The following is a 23,601-nucleotide window of genomic DNA, read 5'->3' as shown; positions in this document are numbered from 1 at the left end:
AAAAAACATAATTTTTCACCCTGGAACCTTATATCCTTCTTTATTTTTTATTTTTAATTGTAAAATATACATAACATAAAATTCACCATCTCAACCATTTTTTTAAAATGTTTATTTATTATTGAGAGAGATAGTGCAAGCAGAGAGGGGCAGAGAGAGGGAGAGACACTGAATCTGAAGCAGGCTCCAGGCTCTGAGCTGTAGTACAGAGCCCAATGTGGGGCTCAAACTCATGAGCTGTGAGATCATGACCTAAGTTGAAGTCTGATGCTTAACTGGCTGAGCCATCCAGATGCCTCACCATCTTAGCCATTTTTAAGTGCACAATTCAGTAGTAGTAAGTACATTTACAGTACTGTGCAGCCAATCTCTAGAACTCTTTTTATCTTGCAAATATGAAAATCTATACTCATTAAACAATTCCCCATTCCCTCCTGCCCCCAGCACCTACCAACCACCACTTTCCTTTCCGTCTCTATAAATGTGGTGACTCCAGGTACCTCACATCAGTGGAATAATAGAATATTTTTACTTTTGTGACTGGCTTATTTCATTTAGCATTAGTCAGCATAATTAATGCTAGCTCTTATAGCAGACAAACCTGAAACCTTCTCTGTCTGACATACAACGGTTACTTTCTTACTCATATAGAGACTAGTAGGGGTCAGGTTATCCTCTTACATCTTATGGCTCTGTCCTTTAGAGGACATGGACTTTAAGATGATTGTGGGAAGAGAAATGAGGAAAGGGGTGGGCCAGCATGCTTTGGCTGGCCCTGCAGTGACCTCTGTCACGCCTTCTTACAGTCCGTTGGGCGTGGCTTAGTTACATAGCACCAATCCATCTGGAGTGGAGGCTGGGAAATATAGGGGAACCCATGGAATTTCCAGGGCACTGACTGTGAGACTTGCTTAATGAACTTGTGTTTCATTAAACACACTAGTAACTCTTATGCCTTGGTTAAATTAACGTTTACTAAGTAGAGCTCAGAATGCTGGCCAGTGAGTTATAGTTCAGTAACAGGCCACCTGCCTCTTTATGTAGAAAAGTTTATTACTCACAGGTCCTGGAGGAAGGACAACTCAAGGGGCTCCATGGGGACATTAAGGCAGAGTGCAGAGAGAAGGCAGGATCTGGGGTCCATGCCTTTATCAGCATGAGTGGGTAGAGTACTTTGGGGTTTCCAGCAGTTCTAACCAAAGAATTGTGTTTTGGTAAGCCTCCAGGGGGTATTATCCGAGGGATGCATCAGGCATATGGGCACTGGGGGCTAGGAGACACAGTTCACGTCACATCAGGAACTTAGATTTGCTTGCAACTCTAAAGCTGCCATGAGGGGCATGAGCTTGCAGGAGAGGCTAATGTCGGTTTAAAGTCCCTGTAGACTTTTTGGCCAAACGAAATGAACGTCGAGGCAGCAATATCATAGATTAGTTTAGCTAAACTCTCAACACTAACTGTATTTGAAAAACTAATAATAGATATATGTATGTGATTTATTTAGTCCACAGAACTGGTGGACACAGGAATTCAGAAACTTATTGCAATAACTCTGTGGCATGCCACCAGAGTTTGTGGACAAGATGGGTCTCTAGAGCTCATTGTTAATCATAACAGCACTGTACTTTCAACTAGCAGAGAATTAGAAGCATGGAACTTAGGACAATTTAATTTCCAGATAAGACCAGCACTAAATTTAACAGATAAGTATATTTATTGTTTTTAAAAATTCTCCAGGAGGACATTAATGGTGACATTTTCTCCCATAGCCACTCCTGTGATGAACTTAATTTCAGTTATTTTGATGTGGGATTTTTGAATTATTCCTTACTGTGCACTCTTCTTTGCCTCTGTTGTGCAATAAATTAAGCTTGCCACTTTGATTTGAAACTTCTGTGTTGATATAGTTGCTTTGACTAACTGATCATGCCTTAAAGTTATTTTAAATTAAAGGAACATTCGTTAATTCTTATGTATAAAACTGACTTAAATTCAGTGGAAAAGCCAATGGCATATTAATTATACAACAAGATATGCTTTATACCTTATGTTTGACTGTCCATAATAATTATATGAACACTATGCCTGCACTGTACCAAAACACTCCACTAGAAAATGCTGAGGCTGGGGCCCCTGGGTGGTTCAGTCGATTAGTGGTTAGTGTCCGACTTTAGCTCAGTTCATGATCTCACAGTTTGTTGGTTCAAACCCCACTTTGGGTTCTGCGCTGACAGCTCAGAGCCTACAGCCCGCTTCAGATTATGTGTCTCCCTCTCTCTGCCCTTCCCCTGCTTGTGCTGCCTCTGTTTCTCTCTCAAAAATGAATAAATATTAAAAGGATTTTTAAAAAATGCTAAAGCTTTGAAACTAGTTGTTCGGCATCACATATATGGACAAAGAAAAAAAGGAGTTGTTTGACTCCAACTTCTAAAAACTACTGAATTCCATCAAAACATATTATATATTGAAACACAGTGACAGCACATAACAGTATTGCCTTATGCTTTATTACAATGGCTAATTTTATCCCCTAACATAGTTTCTGGTGGCCTTATCTAACACATTTGAGAAAAATAGATATTACTTTCCACCTTGCTGTGAACTCACCTGGAAAGCCTCAACTTCCTTCTCAAAAATAGAGCCAATATCCACTTATTTCAAAAATGTATTTTTGGCAATGACAGGAATTTATTTGAAATAATATTTCTACAAAAAGCATGAGGATCATCTTGCATTATCAGGTGTTCTTATGCATCTTGAATATACTTAAAATGATATGTAATCTTTAATTAACACTAGATCAGGTCTTTATAAAGTTATAATCCTGAGTTATGATTTACAAATCACTTGATTTTTTTTGAATTAAATTTGGAGAATGAATATCCATAATGGATGAGATGTGTATAGGGTTAGTCACAGAAGATTTGCATAAAGGTAACAATGTCTAGAAGATTCTCCAACATAAGGAGATGTGGGGAATCCAGATTTCCTAGGAGAAATAGGAATAATAAAAATCATAGTTTTGACCAAATATATATGGATCAATGAAAGATCTGGGCTCTATTGCATCATCTTTGGGGGTTCTAATTACAATTCGAAAGCTCTGTAGCTCTCATAGGTTATTTTCAAAGTGCATTTCTCAGCCAAAACGAAGTATTTTCTTTCTGGTAGAATTGTTTTTGTCATTGAGCTAGGCTGGGTCATGCTCATCTATTTAGTTTTATCATTAAAAACAAAACAAAACAAACAAACAAACAAAAAACGGTCCACTGGGTGGCTCAGTCGGTTAAGCATCCGACTTTGGCTCAGGTCATGATCTCATTGCTCATGGGTTTGAGCCCAGTGTCAGGCTCTGTGCTGACGGCTAGCTCAGAGCCTGAAGACTGCTTCAGATTCTGTATCTCTCTCTCTCTCTCTCTCTGACCCTCCCCTGCTGATGCTCTGTCTCTGTCTCTCTCTTTCTCAGAAATAAATAAAAACATTAAAAATTAAAAAGAAAACAAAAGGACACCCCCATTTCATACAAGAGTCAGTGGTAGAAAAAACTATTAAAGTTCTTGGTCCACTGGCTTTCAGTTTGGGTCATAGCCTACAGAAGCGCCCTGTGATATAAAGGATATCAAGTTATTTAAAAGCTTTCCTTGGTGTTGCTCCTTAGGAATATGTGGTTTTCCCATATTCCACTGGTTTTCTTACCAGTTCTATGCAAGGTTCCACTTTCATTTATATTAAAAGCATTCTACAAATCCTACAGGTTTGCATTGGATTGTTTATAGAAATAAACTGGAAAGGAAAGGAATGATTGCTAAGCTGGATTTCAGTAACAGAGTAATCAGAGACTTTCAAAGAGTTCATTTTATTCCTTATTTATGATTTATAGCTGTTTCTTTAACTTCTTGCAAGGTACATGAAGAAGCATAAGCCAGAAAACTATGAAAACATACATAAATATTTATTCAAATGTGTTACTTTTTGCCTGATAACAATGGTTTTTGTTTTTTTTCTTAAGTTTTCTCTATTGGAGCATATTTTTCAGAGCAGCTTGCTCAAGGTTCCTTTCTGTTTTGTTTTCCTTTTATTTGTTTTTGCACATTACTAGGGAAGAGGCAAAAGTTTTATTCTCCCAGAAGAAATTGCACTCACTGCAACTTTATCACACCCTAAGCTGAAAAGCATGAGGATGTGATAATGATGCTGTTACTATTGCTTCCTAAGGAGCACAGGTGAGAGGCAAAGCAAGCAAACCATCAGGTCACACTCCCAGCCTTGTCTTCTACATAATCTGAAGCGTAAAAAGAGCTTTGCACAGATCTGGAATTTATAATACCATTCTCAAAAGTCTGTGTGTGTAGGGATGTGTGTGTGTACATGCATGCCCACCTTTTATTCCTTAACAACATCTCTAGGGATATTAACATTATGCCTAAACAATAGATTGAAAAGTGAAAAAATTCTAACATCTGCAAGAACTAAATAACTGTTTTGACTCCAGTGCACCAATTTTACCAGATTAAACATTGTTTTAATGTTGCCAATATAAGCCAGAAAAGGAAATCTGTGGGCCTAATGATAAACCCAAACATCCCTCTCTCGTTGATATCAAATGCAGACACTATGCAAGGTATATTAATAACACTTAGCCCAGACATTAGCTGGGTGGTTGTGTTAATGATAAGGGTAAAGTGCTCAGGTTCTAGAGTTAGAACACGTTGCTTCACATTATAGCTGTGCCTCTCTCTGGCTATGAGACTACACAAGTTATTTAATCTTTCTGGGACTCAATTTCCTCCTCTGTAAAATGTGAGTATTCTACCCTAGTTTTGCTGTTGGGATTCTATGTACTAAATGATTCAACTATAAAATGTGTTAAAGAGCTTAGTACAATGCCAGACAATTAGTAATCAGTAAAGTCAGCTAACATCAGTATGCAAAGTCTCACTGAAGATTTTACAATTGAATGACATCTCATCAGAGCATATTAGTTAGGTACCTAATAATTATGTCTAGAACACTGAGTCCATTCACATTGAAGTTACATTGAAAGTGTTTTAAACATGGTAGCGTAAAAAACAACCCCCTTAGTGACTGGAGAAAAAAACTCTCTTGGCCCATTAAAACAAAGTAAAGTAACACAGCATATGACTTAGGGAAGGAAATAAAATTTGTAGATACTAGAAATGTTTAGCAATCTCTGATTTTCAGTGGAAGGAAAATGTTACCTTATGTAAGGCAGAGGCATAACTTGGCTCAGGGCAGATTCATTGCACAGGGCAAGTTGGTTATGAAATCTTTGTGACAGGAATCCCAAATTATACATCAATTCATTTAATAGCCAGAATTTTGGGGAATGGAATTTGTTTTTGTTTTTAAAACATTAAATGAGTACTCAATGCTTAATACTTGCTCTTTGGCTTTAAATGATCTATTTAATGTATGCCATTTTCATGGAAGCATGATCTAAGAGTGTATGTTTCAACAGCAAAAGCAGCAGAAACAACAAAAACAATTCCATAGTTTGTATTCCCAAACACATGTGAATAGCAGTTAGCTTTCTTTCTTTTTTTTCTTTTCTTTTCTTTTCTTTTCTTTCCTTCTTTCTTTTCCTTCCTTCCTTCCTTCCTTCCTTCCTTCCTTCCTTCCTTCCTTCCTTCCTTCTTTCCTTCCTTCCTTTCTTCCTTTTCTTTCCTTTCCTTTCCTTTCCTTTCCTTTCCTTTCCTTTCCTTTCCTTTCCTTTCTTCACTCACTCATTCGTTCATTAATTTATTCATTTATTTATTTATACAAGCAAGCAAACAATCTGGTTTAAATCATTCTGTATTTTATGATGGCTGAGGTTATAATTGGACTTTTCCAGGGCCATAGTCAATACCAGAAATTAACAGAGCAACATCTATTTTCTAAAATAAAGGCAATAAATAGGTTTGAACATGCAAGAGCTCAGATCATATAATTACTATGAGGCCTTCTTGAAGATACTCTTCGAGGCTGATAAGAGATGAAAGGTTAGTAAAGAATGTTAGGAGTGTAGGACTGAGACATTAGAACCATAAGGCTCTGATAGCAGGGTTTGTCATTGGAAGACTGACTATTCAGATTTCAGGACTACTGTGCAAACCATTGTGTAAGCTGTGGTTATAAAACATAGCACAACTTTCATAAATCTTGACAGTGAATAAATCATGTAACTAAAAAAAAGTTGGGAAGAAAAAGGGGAGTGTGCATAAGAAGGAAAGTATAAGTTTGGTTGTTTGTCTTTTACAACAATGGATCAAAATATACACTTAGAACTGATAAATCTAGTAACAGGAGTATAATAAAGTCTTTTAATTGTTAAAAGCTTAATGCTAAGAAGGATTTTTTTTAATTTTCTATAATTGATAGAGAGGAGATGGGATAGCAGAAAATCATTCTATGTACCAAATCACTATTCATATAGTATTTTGAAAGGAGCAATGTAAGTAAATAATTAAGTGTACAATTCTAATAAATCACTTCATTGATAACTATGTTGAGAAACTATAAATTATGATTTATATAAAGGGGAGTTTAGTAATATACAGCAAAGATTTAAAAATACACATTTTCGTTGACTTAAAAATTCCATTCAAAAATTTATCCTGTAGGGTGCTTCATGGGTTAGTTGGTTGTGTTCAGCTGTTGATCTCACCTTAGGTCTTGATCTCAGGGTTGTGAGTTCAAGCCCCATGTTGGGCTTCATACTGGGAATAGAGCCTACTTAAAAAAAATTACCTTGTAAACTCCAACATGGATGGAATGAGATATGTATGGTTATTTATTGTAGCTTTATTTGTAAGTGAAAGATTAAAAACACCAAAATGTCTATCAGTAGGGGAACAATTAAACAAATAATGTAAAAGCACACAATGAGAGGGAAAGAGGGGTAGGAAGTTGTATGTGCTGATATGGGATGATATCCAAGATACAGTAAATGAAAAAAGAAATAAGCAGAAGAATACATGCTACCATTTGAAACAAAATGTAAAAAGAAATGCTTGTATTTGTATTAAATATCTCTAGATGCATACCTAAAAACTAGCAACTTTAGGGGAGAACTGGGTGCTAGTGTTAGAGGTAGGGAGAGAAATTCAGTTTAGATCCTCAGCTCATTTTTAAATGTTACAGCAATAGTATTAATTACATTTGAAGTGAATTAAGTATTTAAGGAAAACCAAGGAGAATTCATCTGTGTCATTTGCGACCTCAGTGAAAATGGCTCATCAGAATGGCTTGAATGGAGTAGGCTGAGAGGAAAATGTGGGGTAAGAAATTGGAGTAAGGACAATAGACACATGGACATATTTTTAATAAGTTTACTGGTGTTTGAATTTATAATTCAGGGCAATAGAGTTAGGAGAATTTTAAACAATAGGTAATAAAGATAGACCATAACAGAACTATAGATAATGGGAAAGACTGATAGGACTCCAAAGTATTTTCATGTTAGTGGGGGATGATTCAGCATCTAGGATACAAATTTCACCCAAAATAATGACTTTGGTTTCAAAACACTAGTTTTATTATTTTTTTCTCTCTGATAGGAATTATATTATATAAGGACTTGCCTTCTATTAAGGCCACTCTCCCCTGGTGGCAGTAAGCACATTTTATCTCTATTTCTGTAATGAAAGGGGGCAGGAATGATCATTGAATAGATGGAACAAAGCCATGTGATCATGGGAAGAGGCAGTTTTGGTGGGGCCAGCAGGCAGTGTGGTATATTATCTCCACCCTATTGTTCCTGCTTCTTTGAGATGCCACCAATATCCAGAGTATGTGCTGCTTGGGTGAGTTGAAGGAAGGAGCAAGTGACAGGGCATTCTGTAGGTCTAGCCCTACAGAATAAATGGAATATGGTTATTGTGTGAAAAAGACAGGTATAGAAAAGTTACCAAATGTTTCTATTTCAAGACGTACAATTAAGTTGAGATTTATTTTCTTTCCATTCTAACATGTATTCTACTCTTGTAGTATATCTGTAACTTCTGAGAAAATTTATTTTGTTTATTGCATCCGCCTGTTAACCCCACCCCCGTACTGTGGTTCACACCCAACCCAAGCCATGGCCACCTACACTCAAGTGTCTCTTCTTTTCCTATCCTTTTTTGATGTACTATTCTGTGGCTTTCTGTTTCTATCCTCTGAAAATTATTCCACTTTCTCACTGATGAGCTCTCTGTCTTGTTCTGCTCCGACTTCATTTTTTGGAAGTCTCAGTGGACAATATAGACAAATAGGGGGAGTTATTGTATATTCTTCTGGTACATGAATGAGTAGAAGAAATTCTAGCACCTATAATAGGGTCTGTGAATTGAACACAGGGTCAGGAAATATTATTTAAGGTAATGAAGAGCGCTCCCTCTGGCAGCACATGTACTAAAATTGGAATAATGCAGAAAAGACTAGCGTGGTTCTTGTGCAAGGATAACACATAAAATAATGGATAATACAATTTCAAAAGTAGTAGAATTTAGTTTAATTCGAGGCAGCTCTATTGATAGAGCTGTCTAACACAGAACAGAACCAGGCTTTTCTTTCACAATATGTAAGGTTTTCATTCTGGTCACCTAACTCCCAGTTTGTTATAGTGGGCTTTCTTAATTAGATAGGTAGATGGTCTAAAGATGCCTAAAATCCTTTCCAAATCTTAATAGGCTATGATATTGGGTTCATTCCCTACTTATCATGGAAGTTCATTCTTAAGTCTGTATTGCTTGTGAAGAAGTCAGCTTGCGTACAGTAAACTGATTCACTTTTTAGTAAGATATCAGTTCTAAATCAGAATAGTTTTATCCTTAAAAAGTCAATTTGCGTAAGTATTCAACCAGCTTTTGCTAAAGAGGGGGTTTGCTGAAATGAGCCGAGACAGACTGCACAGCCTTGCAGCATAGAAAGGCAGTCAAGATGAGAGACAACTTGCTCAGCTGTTCAAAAGAAGGGAGAGGTACTGGGTCCAGACCTGCTCCAGAGAGAAGCTCAAAGGTACTCAGCACTGGCAGAACAAAGAACCCCAGGAAGAAGGCTTTGCTCTAAAAGAGAGTTTTTTGCTTCAGGAGAAGACTGTTCCAGGAAAAGAAGACTGACTGTTTCAAACTAAAAAAAATTGCTGATCTCATAGCTCTTAGCAAAATAGTGAGTAGAAAAAAATATTAACTTGAATCCAGCTGAGAGAAGTGGATCAAAGAAAACCTATTGCATATCTAGGAAAAGAAATGACTGTTTCTTGTACTTAGCTTTGGCCTGCTTTTCCTTTGTTTTCTGTTTTGTATTTTTCTATTATTTATGGTTGATAAATGTGCTTTGAAACTATAAGCCTTTTTTGTTTGTTTTCTCTGTATCATTCATATTTAATTCTAGGAACATTTATGGAATGTTGCTTATAGAGCAGACACTATGTAAGTGCTACAGTTGAAAACTAAGCAGGACATGGCCCCTTTCCGTATAGGAGCCTCATGGGATAGCTACACAACTAATGGTAGTAGTGGAGAGAGGTTAAAAAGTACAGGTTTTAGAATAAGATGGATTGAAATTTAAATTCTGACTCTATCATTTCTTATCTATAAGGACAAAAAAATATAAAATGTATTCTAATCTTATATAAAATGTAGATCTGTCTCATGGATTATGAAAATTAAATGAGATTATGTTATTGACTGAATTGGACACCTCCCTCCAAATTTATATGTTGAAGCTCTAATTCACAACGCATTTGACTGCATTTGAAGGTAAGGCCTTTAAGGATTAATCCATTTATTTGCTGGGAGAAAGGTAGACATATTTCTAGTAAAATACATGAGGAAGCATATTTAGGAGATTTCATTCAATGAACTGAATATCAGAAGACATGTCTGTAAAGATCCAGATCTCAGTTGTAAATGTCAGGCTGCCTGGGTATCTCATTTTCCTCTAGCTCCATTCTTGACTTTTTCCTGTCTCGCTCACTGCCTCATGAGTTGACCTGTAAGGGCTGTAAGTAGGAGGTTCTTATGCCTTCTGGACTTTCCAGGCAATGGAGAACCGAAGAAAATACCAGAGGAAGGTAGAGAAAGAGATCAAGATATTTATTTCTCTGGTTCCTTCTCTGGGAGGTAGTCTCTGACTGTCTGTGTCCATTGATTGGACTACTACACTACATATATCACTACTATATATAGGTTGACCTGTTCTATCTTTAAGTCTCTTTCTTTCCAGGTTCTAGAAACCTCTTCCTTACTTTGTTGCTTTGAGCCTAACTGTGGCAACAAATCTTCCCTTGAGACTCCCAGATTCTTGCAGTGTCCCTTTGTAATTTTCCATGTCCTGTCTACACCATTGTGATTCATTCTTTTGTAAAAGCAAACGAAAGTTGTCTTAGAGTTGTCCTGATTTGAGTGTGATCTTTTTCCTGTTAGAACTTTACTGATGAGTATTGATTTCTGTATTAAGACTTTACTCATTCATTCATTCATTTATTCTATCATAAACATCTGCTGAGTACTTATTAGGGTGCTGCTAAATGCTATCTCTGGTCTCATGGGATACATGCAAATAGCAATAACAACATAGCATAATAGCTGTTAAAATGCAGACAGTATAAGGTACTCAGGACTACATAGCAATGATGCCTAATCTGAACATGATTTAAGTAACAGTATGCAATGTGAGATGGCACAGTGGAAGATAAGAATGCAGAAATTTAGTATATAACAAGATGGTACTACATTCTAGAAATGACAGTGGATGACAGGGAGTAAAACATGGTAGATTTAGCTGTATACATTTTGTCTAAAGAATTAGTCACAGAAACACTAAGATGAGAATGATCCATAGCCTTGGCCTGGACTGAACTGGATGTGGCTCTTGTTTAGGTAGATTTAGGGATAATTTACCTCATTAGATGAAATCATTTTGGTCCTTTAAAAAGAATTGAGGTAAGAGACATCTGCGTGGCTCAGTTGGTTAAGTGTCTGAGTTCAGCTCAGGTTATGATCTTGTGGTCTGTGAGTTCGAGCCCCATATTGGGCTCTGTGCTGACGGCTCAGAGCCTGGAATCTGCTTTAGATTCTGTATCTCCCTCTCTCTTTGTCCCTCCCCACTTGTTCTCTCTCTCTCTCTCTCAAAAATATATACATAAACATTTAAAAAGATGAAGTAAAATTGACCTACAACATTGTTGTAGTTTCAGGTTTACAACATAGTGGTTTGAAATTTGTATATATTGTGAAATGGTCACAATAACTCTAGTTAACATCTATCACTATACATAGTTAAGAATTTTTTTCTTATAAACTTTTAAGATTTATTCTCTTAGCAACTTTCAATTATGAAATACACTATTATTAACTATAGTAGCCATGCTCCACATTACATCCCCATGACTTAACTAATTTCATGACTGGAAGTTTGTACCTTTTGATTTCCTTTACCCATTTTGCCCCACCCCCACCCCCCACCCCCACCCCCCCGCCAACTATTCCCCTCTGGCAATTATCAATCCTATGAGCTTTTATTAGGTTTCACATATGAGTGAAATCAAATATTATTTTTCTTTGACTGATTTCACTGAGCACAATGCCTTAAAGTCCAACTATGTTGCAGATGACAAGGTTTTGTTCTTTTTTTTATGGCTGACTAATACTTCTGTGTGTGAGGGGGAGGATGTGTGTGTGTGACCTCTTCTTTATCCATTCATTCACAGATAGACACTTAGGATGTTCCAGTGTTTGGCTATTGTAAATAATGGAGCAATGAACCTGGGAATGCCTGTATCTTTTCAAGTTGGTGTTTTCATCTTCTCCAGATACCCAAATGTGGGAATTTTACTTTTTATTTTTAGTTTTTTGAGAAACCTCCATACTGTTTTCTATAGTGGCCGTATGAATATACATTCCCACCAAGCGTGCACATCTTTGCCAACAATTATTTCTCATCTTTTCAATAATAGCCACTCTAACAGGTATGAGGTGATAATTCATTGTGGTTTTGATGTGCATTTTCCTGCTGATCAGTGACATTGAATGTCTTTTCAAGTACATATTGACAATATGTATGTCTTCTTTGGAAAAACGTCTGTTGAGGTCCTCTGATCATTTTTTAATCAGATGGTTTTATGTTAATGAGCTTTGTAAGTTCTTTATATATTTTGGATATTAACTTCTTATCAGGTATATGATTTGCAAATACTTTTTTCCCCACTGATCAGGTTGCCCTTTCATTTTGCTGATAATTTTCTTTGCTGTGCAGAAACTTTTTAGTTTGATGTCTATTTTTGCTTTTGTTGGTTTTGCCTTTTCCTGTGTGTTTTAAAATTTTAAAAATCATCACTAAAACCAATGTAAAGAAGCTTACTGCCTATGTTTTTTTCCAAGATTTTTATAGTTTCAGGTCTTGCATTCAAGTCTTTAATCTATTTAGACTAAATTTAAGTGAATATTTACACTAAATATACGAAAAAGCTTACACATTTTAGTGTATGATAGTGGTCCAGTTTCATTTTTTTGCGTGTGGCTGTCCAATTTCCCCAAAGCCATTATTAAAAAGACTGTCTTTTTCCCATTGTATATTTTTGTCTCCTTTGTTGTAGATTAATTGACCATATAAGTGTGGGTTTATTTCTAGGCTCTCTATTCTGTTCTATTGATCTATGTGTCTGTTTTTGTTCCAGTAGCATGCTGCTTTGATTGCTACAGATTGGTAGTTCATCTTGAAATCTTGGATTGTGATACCTGTAGTTTTGTTCTTCTTTCTCAAGACTGCTTTGATTATTCAGGAGCTTTTTTGGTTCCATATAAATTTTAAGGCTTTATTTCTGTGAAAAATGGCATTGGCTTTTTGATAGAGATTACATTGAATCTGCTGATTGCTTTGGGTGGTATGGACATTTTAGCTACGAATTCTTCTAATACACAAGCACAGAAAATCTTTCCATTTTTTTGGTGTCATCTTCAATGTCTTTCATTAGTGTTTTATAGTTTTCAGTGTACAGACCTTTCACCTCTTTGGTTAAATTTTATTCCTAGGTATTTTATAATTTTTGATACAATTGTAAATGGGATTGTTTTCTTAATTCCCCTTCTGATAGTTCATTATGAGTGTATAGAAATGCAACAGATTTTTGTGTATTGATTTTGTATCCTAAAACTTTACTGAATTCATTTATTAGATTTAAATCTTTTAGTGGTGTCTTTAAGGTTTTCTACATATAACATCCTGCCACGTGCAAATAGTTAAAATTTTATGTCTTCCTTCTTTTTTCTTCTGATTTGAGTGCTTTTTATTTCTTTTTCTTGCCTAATTGTTCTTAGCTTGGGCTCCCAATACTGTATTGAATATAAGTGGCAAGAGTGGGCATCTTTGCCTTGTTCCTGATCTTAGAATTATGATGGATGACAGAGGATGAAATAGCGAATCATGACAGCTCTAGGTGTACACATTTTGTTTAAAGAATTAGCCACAACAGTCCTGTGGTGAGAGTGGTCCATAACCTTTGCATGAACTGGTCGAGATATGGTTCTTATCTTGGATGAATTTGTGGACAATCTGGTCTTATTGGATAAAGTCATTTTTGGTTCTTAATTGTTGTGTAGTTGCAACGTGCAATTGGAAGTCATCTTGCTCTCAAATTTGTTTTCTATACCTCACACAATAATTTGATTTCCTGCTTGTTGTTTTTCTCTTTCCTCTTTTTCATTTAAAAATTTCTCAAATAGTTAATGCCTGTAATGTTTCAGTCTAGAGTCTAAAGGCAGACTGGAGACAGAGTTCTTCTTCCTTAAGGGGGCTCCGTCTTTTCTTTTAGGGCTTTTGACTGATTAGATGCGGCTCTTTCATATTAAAGAAGGAGCATGAAGGCGCCCTGCAGCTGCTATAGACGCACAGAAAGTTACATAAACAACCACAGCCCTTCCCGCGTTCCCATCACTCGGCCCCAGGGACCGTGGTGCCCTCTCAGACCCAGAGCCCGTGTTGGCGCAGGCCCGGCCACCAGGCTACCGGCCACATCTGGATTCGCTTGTTCTACGCTCATCTTCCCCCTTCTGTGTACAGTTCCCTGAGGTTGGTTGTCCATAGAGATTCTCATGGCCACCACGGGGATACGGATTCCACCTCCCCGAAGACACCCCTCCCTCTACTCCTTGGGAGCCACGCCCTCCCCCTCCATCCTGCCCCGACAACCAATGATTTGTTGTCCATCAAAAAAAAAAAAAAGTGTCTGACCAAACAACTGGGTACTATAGCCAAATTGACACATAATATTAACCATCATAATAAATGTACATGACCTTCATATCTTCCCCCCTGCTCTTTCATTCAGCCTTTAGCAACCCACCTTCTAATCCATTGCTAACCTGAGACACAGTTTTCTCAAAGGACATATAGAATTTCCTTATTAGTAAGTCCACTGGCTTTTGGACTATCTTAGACCTTTTGGCAATATATGGTGTGCATGGTCACCTGTGTACTCAAGAAACCACTCCTTTCATTTTTGTTTCTACACATGTCAAATCTTTCTTCCTGCCAGTTTGACCACTTTTGAGCATTCCCCAAGGCTTAGTTCTTAGTTTTGAGTTTTCCTCTCAAATTGTCATCCTTGGAGAGCATATTCATTCTACTGATTTCAATGCTCAGGTTCATGTCTATGACTTCTGAATTTCCCCATGTTGTGATTGCTCAGCTAGGATGTGTCTTTCCTTTATTACACTTCTTCATCCAATTACTAATGAAATTATCTCAGTTTTCTCTGATTGCTTCTGGCTGTCTTCTCTATCTCATAACATGCTATTAGACTATTCCATATTAAAAAATTTGATTATATAGCTCTTTTGATCCAAAACCACAATCACTATTGCTTTGAATATAAGCTACTCTACCTACTTCCCAAGGCCTTTCATAATTTTGCTGACTGCCTGATCTTTTATCCTTTACTTTCCAACATGTTCTGATTAGGCAAATCTATTCATGGTCATCAAATTCATTTTATCCCATCCCAATTAGCTAATCAGTTTGTGCTAGATGCTTGAAATACAAAAATAAAAAATACAAGACATGTCCCTGCCCTTCACACATGAACAGTAGCTGATCAGTATGAGACATACAGGAGGTAGGTAGAGCACTTACCTGCACACAACTCGTGTTAATACAATTCAGCCTATGGCTAAGTACTTTAGTAGTTGCATAAGCCATTTTAAGTGGACAAGTGACTTATTTGATGGGGGGGGGGGGTTAGGGTATATTATGAACGTCAATAGAAGCCAAGGATCAATGTGTGGCCATAAAAAATAAACATTGGCTTCTCTCTTTCTCACACAAAGTCTCAGTTTTCACTAGCCCAATGTTGTTTTAATAGGCTAAAGAGACAGCTTTGCAGCATCACTAGAGGGAATAAGTTGAACTTCAGGGGTGACAGTTTATGTACAGCAATTCAAAATTGTGTAGTTCCATATATGTAATGACACTCAAGTACGAGAAAGCTCTGCTCTTTCTCATCTGTTTTCAGGAAGTCTTCCCTCATTTAGAATCCTTTGCTTCTGCCACACATGTAAATGTAACATATCCTTTAAAGTTCAGCTCAAGAATGATTTCTTTAATGAAGACTTTTCATTTGTTATTTATTTCTGGATTAGTCTAGCTGCCATTGATCTTCTCCCATAACCATACATGGAAGAGATTATTCAATAACTTTGTTACTACTTGCAACTGTTTTATGTATGTTAGTCTTATTTGTTTTAACTAGCTGGTAAGTACCCTATCGGTCAGGGACCTTGTCTCCTATTTATTTTTATCCTCCGACATTGCTAACCTAATGGTGAGAGGGTAGTAGATGCTCAGGAAATAGTTAGCCGACTAATTTTTCTCCTGTTTGGAGGAAGTGGGGAGAAGCATAGAGCAAACACTTATTGTGTATCTAATGTTGCAGGCACAGTGCATACATACACACACATAAATTTTGTACATATTATATAAATATATATAATTTAATTATCATATAAAGGAAGATATTCTTACACTCCAGCTAAGGAAGCGGAAACTTCTAGAGGTTAAATAATTTGGCCAAGATTATAATAATTCATCACTGTCTAATACAGTCTTTGAATTTTCACCTGCCTGAACTTGAAGCCCACGTGATCCCGAATCCACTATACTATCTTCTTATCCTATACACAGTTCCTGCAGTGCATGCTGTGATACACTGTCTGGATTCCCCTTCCAGCACTGAGGCACTCATTCTCCCAGGGGCCAGGAGTGTTGATGGTTAAGAACATTAGCTGTGTTCTTCTGTGGGACTTGTCCCCAGCTGAAGACAGCAGGCTCACTTAAGAAGATGCCTTCTTCCCAGGAGCCATCCATATCCAGTGACTGGTCCCTTTTGGGATTATTGTGAGTGGCATTCCAACTCAAGAGCTCTCAACAGGAATGGCTGAGGCAGGACTACATTACAGTTCAACTTTTTCTTCTACCTAATCCTACTTTCTTTACTACACCACCTCTTATGTTTATCTCAGGAGCTCCCCTCAGTAAACTTCTTCCATTCAGCTCTGTGCTCCACAGATAACTGATCTGGCACCCTGTGTCATATCATAAGATAGATGGTTATCGGAAGAGTGTGACATGTTCTTTTCTGTTACTCATAAAGCGAACTAGAAATTCCTTCATCAAGACTTCCAAATATATACTATACATGCTAGTTTGCTGTGAGGTGTTAGTACTACTGTATTTTCCTCCTTCCTTGCTTCTAATTCTGAGCAAAGAAGTTTTCACCATGAACAAGGCAGCATAGGTTTTGTTGTCTTGCTGTAAGGCAATTCTCTTAGACTCATGCAAATTGTACAACTATTATGGTTGACAATATCTGTGAGCAATTATTTTTTCCAGAAAATGGAAGTATGATTCTAGTTCAAATCATGTGAGACTGCCTAGGACACATGAGGGAAATTATTTTGACTCATTGCAATTATAAAGTGTACTTACACTGGTCCTAAATGTACCTTTCACATGGAAAATTATAAAAGCAAACTCTAAGTCATTGCTTGTGAGTCTAACAACACTTTGATTTCAGCTCTTTCATGCTTTTTGTTAAATCAGAGTAACAGAACACTCTCATTGTACCTGAATACTGCCATGCGTATGTGGCCACGGTTTGTGGACTATGATTGGAATATTACTAAAAGCAAATATGTCATTTTTGGGTTTTAGTCACTTAGATAGAGCACAGCTTACGAAGATAAGTTAGCTGGTTACAGTTAAGGCACCAAAATTTAAACACAAGGGAAAAGCAGAAACGTGTACTGAGATACCACTTTCTGAATCCTTAGGGAGCAATGTACTCTGCCCAGACACAGCCTCTGTCTTGGAAAAATGTGAAACAAGAAAAAAGACTAATGTAACTGGGAAGTCAGAAACAAGCTTCTACCTGTAGGGAAGTCAAAAACAAGTTCACCTGTAGGAACTCAACTTCTGGACAAATAACCAGAATACAGTGAAGATGGGTAGAGAAGAAGGCAAAAGAGTTAACATAAGTGTATGTGTTTCTATAGCAACTGATTCTGTTTACTGTATTCTCCGTGTAGTTAAATGGAGCTGAAGAAGCCAATGAAACATTTACCTCCCATTGCCCATTTCTGTTTAATCTGGGAGCTTCTGATGTTTCCTGGCTGGTAACTTGATGATCCCAGGACTTTAGATTTCATTTTGCTGAACTGGGGGCTATGTCTTTTGCCTTTTCCTCTCACTATTTCTCTTCTTCCAGCGAGCCTATAGGAGCTCACAGCTGTGCTGCATCCCTTGATACCGTATCACCAGCCCTCACAGCCAAACTGTAATGCATAGCAATCCCTTCTCATGGAGAATAATTGGTAATCAGATTCAGTATCAGTGAGGGGAAACTAACAGAGGGACTCACTGTGCATGATTATATGCCAGACAACACGGAACAAAGGGTACCTATCTGGGTTGGTTATTGCTGGTAGAGCTCATAGCTCTAAAACTTTCAGCACCTTGTTCAGTCGCAAGAAAAGAGTCAATAGAAGCCCTGGGAAGCAGACCAGGGTGACAAGCATTAATAGTGCCATTATCTCAAGATAATGCTAAGCTGATAAAATATTTGGCCATGGCCTAGGCTTTTATTTCCCATGGAAATATGGGCTCCGAATACCACAATCTATCACAGAATCTCAAGGGGACTGCACATTTTGTAATGTATTAAATTCATGTAAACTGCCACTATGAAGACAGGAAATGTAATGTAGAGGAAAATATTCCAGCATAATAAGGAGGCTAAACCGAGGTGGCCACATTAGGGACACACTGACTTTCTGGCTGACTATTTTCTTAATCAAAGAACATGTCAGTGGGAAGGCCACCAAAAATGATATGGGATTCAGAGCTGTCAGTTATTAGATGCACACAACAGGTAAATTAATATTTGGTGATAGGCTTCTGGTGCTTGGGGCTTGACAGCTTATGCATTGCCACTTTGGCCCTACAAATAAGGGGAGATCAGATTCTTTGTCATAGTCAGCCAAATATCACTGTTCTCAGGCTGTCACTAGGCTGCTTAAAAATCTACATTAACTCTTTCAGGCCACCAACAGCCTCTTTAGACATTTTTTCTTTGGAGAAATGTATCAGTTACTTTGAGAATTAGTTGAAATAGCTTCTGGCCTGTCGTTTCTGTATTATATAATCAGGGCTCTGAGCTGGAAGGAAAAAAAAAAAACATGGACTATCTTATCTGACACTCCCCCTCCTCTCCACCTGCCTAGGGAGGTAAGAAATTGCCTCAGATCCAACTTCTCGCCAGGGGCAGAGTGGGAAGTCGAATTCATGTCTAGTCGATCAAATGCGGTTTACTAAAATAATAACAATTTGTAGAACACTTTGATATACACACTCTACTTTGGGCATAATCAAACTGTGAGAAAAATGGAAGTGCATTTTATAAGTGAGGAAACAAAGACCTAGCAGCAAAGTGACTGGCTTGCCTAGCATCAGGCCAAGTTGGAATTATTATCTGGTTCCAGTGATATCCGACTGCATGTTCTCCTCACCATACTGTATACTGCTTGTATGAAAACCAAGATGTGGGGCACCTGGGTAGCTCAGTCAGTTAAGCTTCTGACTTGAGCTCAGGTCATGATCACAGGGTTAGTGAGTTTGAGCCCAGCATCAGGCTCTGTGCTGACAGCTCAGAGCCTGGAGCCTGATTCAGGTTCTGTGTCTCCCTCTCTCTCTGCCCCTCCCCTGCTCGTGTTCTGTCTCTCTCATAACAATAAATAAAACATTTTAAAAAACAAGTTTTTATTAAAAATTTTTTTATGTCTTTATTGTATTTTGAGGGACAGAGACAGAGAGCGAGTGGGGGATGGGCAGAGAGAGAGGGAGACACAGAATTTGAAGCAGACTCCAGGCTCTGAGCTGTCAGCACAGAGCTCGACGTGGGGCTTGAACCCACGGACTGTGAGATCATCACCTGAGCTGAAGTCGGACGCTTAACCAACTGAGCCACCCAGGCACCCAAAAAAAAATAAATAAATTTTAAAACCAAGATGGCTTGCTAATAAAAGTTGCCCTCAGATTAATATGGTTCCCTCATTCATCTCTTTTCCAAATTTAAAAATATTAAAATGTCTACCTTTCTTTCCCCATGAAAATCTCAGTGTGATGTAACTCAAGCTCAAACACAGGCTTAATCAAGTGCTTCTCTTCCTCCTCCTCCTTGCCCAGAGACTCATCCCTCCTCCTCCCTCCACTCCTCCACTTCCTCATCTTTCTATTTATTCAAGGGAAACAATACTTCCTAAAGATTAACTTGTCCATTTTGTGCTTGCTTCCTGCATTACTCCTTCTGGAATGTATCTATAGTCCTCATTCTTTGTTTGCACATCATTTAATGTCTATTAACTTCTAAAGGTTATTGAGTCTTACAAACTGTTCTTTATATAATCATCATTCAGGTCAAATGCAAATGTGGCTGTTAGTTTGCAGCCATCCAGAAAAAGTAAAAATGAAAAATTACCATTTTTATTTTTTAATATAGATGAGTGACATGGCTTACCATAACTGTCAGGAGCCCTGTAGTACGTATGCGCTATCAGATCATACCACAAAGAGGCCAGAACACTCATATTAAGCTCTAGTTCACTGAATTCTATCAGTCATCAGTTATGAAGGGACAATTTCCCCACAAGGGCCTGTTTAGAAAATGAACCCTTTCCTATTTACAAGCTCTAGCTTAGACTACATTACCATCAAGGCCACTAATGATAAGATTTAATGGACACTTAAAAAAATTTGCTTAGATAAAAGCTCCTGTAATTGTTTTTAGACAATTCAAGTGGATTCAAGCCTGGCGGCATCTTTTTTTTTTTTTTTTTTTTTAAGTGAGAACCTCTTAAACAGTGAGAAAGTGTTCTATGAACATAGTCCTATGTCAGATCTTATTTTGAATGGGACTGGGCATGTTCGAATGGGGAGCGGCAAGCCAGAAGCTTTACTGGTAAGACTGAGAGTGTTCTGATCTCTTCCAAATGAAACTTTCAGGTGTGTTACCACCCACTCCCTGTACGCCAGCTCCAAGTTCTAGAAGATTAACCAAAGCTCAGGCAGGTAGCTATAACGTTGATGGAGTTTCCTAGTTTGTTGCTATTCCTGGGGTCCCTGAGGAAACATCTAACTGCAGCAGTGACAAAAACATTCCTAAGACACACTGGTGTTTGTTTGAGTCTCAGCAGGTGGAACAGTGGGCGCTACCATAAGAAGAAGTCTAAAGAATATTCTTAGGCTTGATAAGTTTGAATAAACATTAGGCAATGTCTGTGTGGTTCAGAAACAAATACTCAGTCAGAAAACAGTCTACACAAAAGTCTGACCATTGGTGTGACCAGACTGAATCCACTTTGGTGGGGTTGCGTTTGTACAGCATACTTACTCTACATGCTCAGTTAAAGGCAATGGACATGTGTGAGTGTGTGTGCACACACAGTAATCAATTTCATAATTACCCATATTTCACCTGGCATTCTACTTGATGTGGAAAAGCCCCCATGGGAGCGTGTCATGAGAACACAGTTCCCTTAGCCCTTTCCTGATGCAGGCATCTCATGAGTGTGCTTCTCTCTTGTGATTAAAAAGCACATTCCTATCCAATAGGGCCCTTAAAAGTGAATGTAAATCATTTCATCTGATGCTCAGACAAGGAAATAGCAATCTATTATTCTAGTGGAAGAAAAATTGGTTGTACCGGACTTACTGAGGGGAAGGGTAGGATACTAAGTGAGTGAAGAGATTCTCAAAGGTAAATTTCACTTTGGAACCCAAATTCCATGTAAGATACTACTCTACCCTGATGATGCTCCACTCCATCTACTTAACTACGATGTTCTGGAATGACTTATTAAAACAGGTATAAGAATGCCATTGAGGGGCCCCTGAGTGGCTTAGTCGGTTAAGCGTCCGACTTTCGCTTAGGTCATGATCTCGCGGTTCGTGGGTACGAGCCCCGCGTCGGGCTCTGTGCTGACTGCCAGCTCAAAGCCTGGAGCCTGTTTCGGTCTGTGACTCCCTCTCTCTCTGACCCTCCCCTGCTCACGCTGTCTCTCTCTCTCCTAGAAATAAATAAAACATTAAAAAAAAAAAAGAATGCCATTGAAAAATACTTAATCCAGAGGTCATATTAGATACTGTCCCTCTTTCTCTTACCTACTGCCAAGGCAAAAATAATTTAAAAAAAGTCCAAGTCCAAAATGTGGGTGCTGTTTTCTTATGTCAGCTTCTCCTGGAATGATATCTACAGAGCTCATTTGCCTGTTATTAATGGGGTATTTCTGTCTCTCAAATCCATACACAGTGACACACATAAACATACACACTATACCTTCACTAAATAGCTCTGGCTCAAATGAACTTTGTGTTAAAAATAAAATAATTCAAAAGGCAAGCATGTGGTCCAAAGAATTTCTGCTGAAATTCTTTTCTATAGAATTACTCTGTAAAGAGAGTTATTAGCTAAAACCCGACCTTATGTGGCTCACATGAGTCTCTCTGGTTGGTATCATAAAATAAGTAGAAACATGTAATACAGGACCCTCTGGAAGGTGAACTTTCCTTGTTCGCATAATTGCAACGCCAGAACCTTCACTGCCAATCCAGATAGCTGTAAGATTTCATGAAAACAGAGAAACTATCCATTGGCATGTCGTAATTCATACCATAGAATAAGTACTAAGAGTTTCATTGCTAACTCATAGTCACATGCAGCAGATTAGAAAAGATATATATGTATTTTTATCATTCCTCATTAAAGAATTGGAGGTACCATTAGGCAGTTCTGTTCAAGTGAGTGAGCTCAGTGTGAGTTCAGTCGGATATCTTCTGTTGTTGCAATACCCAAGTTCTGTTTTTCTTCCTTTGTCCATCTCCATGCTGTATCTTGAATCTCACGAGTCTGTGCTCAGGCACCATTTTTGTCTTCTAGGACCATTGTCGCTATTTGCACATTTTAAGCATCCATTTGCAGTCACTGAAGGCTCACTCTGTATGTCAAGTATTTACTGATTATTTTGTGTAAAGGAAGCTTTGTTTCTTCTAAATTAGTGTCAAACTATAGTCCATCCTTCCTATCCCAGGAATGACATGCCTATTTGCTTGGTCCTATGCCATTCCCTAACCCAGGTTTTATGTGCTTTCATTTTCCAGCACTACGTTTTTGGCCCCACTGCAGTATTGGGAAGAGATTATGCTTCCAGAAGAGAAACTTCTGTATAACCACATAAATATCCTCCTGTCTTCAGTAGCTTGAGAGAATATAGCTTACTCATCTCATAGTCAGAGTTGTGTGAGTTGTTGTTACATTTACAGTGGAGGAATGCACTAAAGGAAGCCAGGAAAGAAAACCATTATAAAAGCCAGAAACATTTAAGTAGAAGTTGACTGTATTTTTGCCCAAGCCAAATTATCTTTGGCATTTTTGCTTCTAATAAGAAGGCTGAAATTTTGACCCAGAATCACTATTAAAGAAAATAATCATGAAGGAACTCAGAAAATAAGGTAGAAAAAACCTTTCCATTGTCATCTGCTGCTACCAAGAAATCTTTGGCATTCTGGAATCTTTATTGAGAATCTTACATCTCTGAGGTGTCTGGGTGGCTTAGTCGGTTGAGCGTCCGACTTTGGCTCTGGTCATGATCTCACAGATAGTGGGTTCAAGTCCCATGTTGGGCTCTGTGCTAACAACTAGCTCAGAGCCTGGAGCCTGCTTCATATTCTGTATCTCCCTCTCTCTCTGATCCTACCCTGCTCATGCTGTCTCTCTCTCTTTCTCAGAAATAAATAAAACATTAAAAAAGTTTTTTTAAAAGAATCTTAAATCTCTAAGTAATAGGCTTGTAATGTTACAATTTTCTGTAGCATTTAGGTCTTAGAAATATTTCCCTGGGGGTTAGTTCCGCTTACCCATTTTTATCTTCTATTTCAAGGGAAAGTTACATTAAAGACGTGTAAAAAGTTGGATTTCTAACTGGGCTTCCAGTTGCTTTTTGACATTGAATGTGCAGCAACACCATGAAACTGAAACTCCTCTCCATCTGAATTTCCTTTAGGCCCTGTGTT

The 23,601-nt window shown here is 37.9% G+C and overlaps 1 non-coding gene across 1 annotated transcript; it reads left to right on the top strand.

Annotated features, from left to right (window-relative positions):
- Positions 1-8,370: 8,370 nt before the first annotated feature.
- On the top strand, positions 8,371-8,477 carry LOC120221133. The gene has a single exon (XR_005525738.1). It is a non-coding gene; the product is annotated as a U6 spliceosomal RNA (small nuclear RNA).
- Positions 8,478-23,601: the final 15,124 nt, after the last annotated feature.

This window comes from Hyaena hyaena, unplaced genomic scaffold, assembly GCF_003009895.1.
Source record: "Hyaena hyaena isolate Hyena2069 unplaced genomic scaffold, ASM300989v1 scaffold_759, whole genome shotgun sequence".
NCBI classification, from domain to species: Eukaryota; Metazoa; Chordata; class Mammalia; order Carnivora; family Hyaenidae; genus Hyaena; species Hyaena hyaena.
The sequence above is the reverse complement of the archived record's forward strand: the minus strand, read 5'-3'. Positions and strand labels throughout refer to the sequence as shown.